The sequence below is a fragment of the Sinocyclocheilus anshuiensis genome, unplaced genomic scaffold, assembly GCF_001515605.1.
Source record: "Sinocyclocheilus anshuiensis isolate Anshui unplaced genomic scaffold, SAMN03320099.WGS_v1.1 scaffold115, whole genome shotgun sequence".
In the NCBI taxonomy this organism is placed as follows: Eukaryota; Metazoa; Chordata; class Actinopteri; order Cypriniformes; family Cyprinidae; genus Sinocyclocheilus; species Sinocyclocheilus anshuiensis.
Genome location: NW_015548219.1, coordinates 1,281,503 through 1,283,853, shown reverse-complemented (window position 1 = coordinate 1,283,853; position 2,351 = coordinate 1,281,503). Strand labels below are relative to the sequence as shown.

The window sequence follows — 2,351 nt, the reverse complement described above, 5'->3', positions numbered from 1 at the left end:
TCATACGACTCTGAAAACTAGAGTAACAGCTGATGAAAATTCTGATTTGCATCACTGAATTAAATTATATTTTAAAGTATATTAATTATGTTTTATATATAACCTCTGACACGGAGAAGAGTGAAAACTCCTCACATGACTGCTACCGAACATCTAAACATAACGAAACACTTCTTTCATCTGTTCTGCAAAATGTAAACAAATGTATATTTCTGCAAGCGTAAATATTGTGAAAATATCAATATTAATTATGGCTAGGTTGCGCGACGCTTTGCAGCTAACGCGGGTTTGGTGGGTGTTCATTTCATATAATTAAATGTATAAATTATACATTGTATTTAATGTATAAGGTACCTGTACAACAAACTGGTAATGTCATAGTGGTATCCTGTACTGTAATCGAATGTAGCCTATCTATACCTGTGGAACCGTAGATAGCACACGCGGTGTTCATCTAATAAAGATGTTCATAGCTAGCAAACAACAGCCTTTGCAGATTTGCTTTCAATTGACTGTAGATCCAAAGCCACGTCTTCAATGCTCTTGATGTTCTTAAACTTTGTTACAACTCTGAGAACCGATTCATACGACTCAGCGCGTGCGGCAGGGAACTGAACGAATCATTCAAACTGATTTGCGAATGTATATTTCTGGAAGCGTAAATATTGTGAAAATATCAATATTAATTATGGCTAGGTTGCGCGACGCTTTGCAGCTAACGCGGGTTTGGTGGGTGTTCATTTCATATAATTAAATGTATAAATTATACATTGTATTTAATGTATAAGGTACCTGTACAACAAACTGGTAATGTCATAGTGGTATCCTGTACTGTAATCGAATGTAGCCTATCTATACCTGTGGAACCGTAGATAGCACACGCGGTGTTCATCTAATAAAGATGTTCATAGCTAGCAAACAACAGCCTTTGCAGATTTGCTTTCAATTGACTGTAGATCCAAAGCCACGTCTTCAACGCTCTTGATGTTCTTAAACTTTGTTACAACTCTGAGTGAGAACCGATTCATACGACTCAACGCGTGCGGCAGGGAACTGAACGAATCATTCAAACTGATTTGCGAACCAATTCACTGGTTTGCCAACTGGTTTGATCAAGCCTTTGAACAGAATTGACTCAAAAGAATGAATCATTTGGAATAAATTTAAGCATCTTAAACTTGTATTGCATTAAGATAAAGTAACGAGAGGAGCATCGCCCACAGTAGCGAAGTAAAAGTACCGTTTTTTTCACAAAAATTTACTTGAATAAGAGTAAAAGTACCCATCTTTAAATATACTCTAAAAGTATTAGTTACCCCAAAAATGTACTCAAGTAAATGTAACGAAGTAAATGTAACTCGTTACTACCCACCTCTGCTTCAGACAGTCAGTACTGTCAGCAAGTCCTTTCACAGTATCTGACTGCAGCATACAAGAGAACTCGTGTTACAAATCAGAGCAAAGCTGCATCAGATATGTAAAGTAAAAAAAATGCTAATAGAGTGTAAATAGAATTGAGAAATGAAGCTCTCATTTTTAAAAGCACTTTACATGACTTTGTTCTTGTGATTTCAATATGATTTTAAAAATCCTAAATCTCAGTGAAGAATTGCAGTACCATTTATCCATAGTCCACCAATCAGATATTGCTGTTATGGAAACTACACTCTAAAAAACAACAACAAAAAAAATAACTTTTAAGAGATATTGTATATATATATATATTCTTTTATTCTCAATTTTTATTAAAAACAGTAGAATTTTGAAATTTACTGTACATTTTTAAAATAACTGTTTTCTTTTTTAATATATTATAAAATGTGATTTATTTCAGTTATTGCAAATATGAATTGTCAGCAGCCATTACTTCAGCCTTTAGTGTTACATGTCATGTAATATATTCTAAAATATTCTAATATGCTGATTTGGTGCTCAAGAAACATTTGTGTCATTATTATTGTTTAAAAAACAGTTGCTTAATATTGCTGCTTACTATATTTGTGGAAACCTTAAGGGGTCATATGATGCGATTTCAAGTTTTCCTTTCTCTTTGGAGTGTTACAAGCTGATTGTGCATAGAAAAGATCCCTGAAGTTGCAAAGACTAAAGTCTCAAATCCAAAGAGATATTCTTTATCAAAGTTAAGACTCTGCCACGCGAGAGCGAGAGAGAGCGAGAGAGAGAGCGCGAGCGAGTGAGAGAGAGAGAGAGCGCGAGAGCGAGAGAGAGAGCGAGTGAGAGCGCGAGAGAGAGAGAGAGAGCGCGAGCGAGCGAGCGCGCGAGAGAGAGAGAGTCACATCACAGTGGAGTCAGCTGTCTTAACCATGGCTTGTGTACTGCACACACATACA

The 2,351-nt window shown here is 35.9% G+C and overlaps 1 protein-coding gene across 1 annotated transcript in view; it reads left to right on the top strand.

Moving 5' to 3' along the window:
* Positions 1 to 2,351, top strand: part of LOC107654144 (NT-3 growth factor receptor-like) — a 248,398-nt gene that overhangs the window by 245,409 nt on the left and 638 nt on the right. The window lies entirely within an intron of this gene.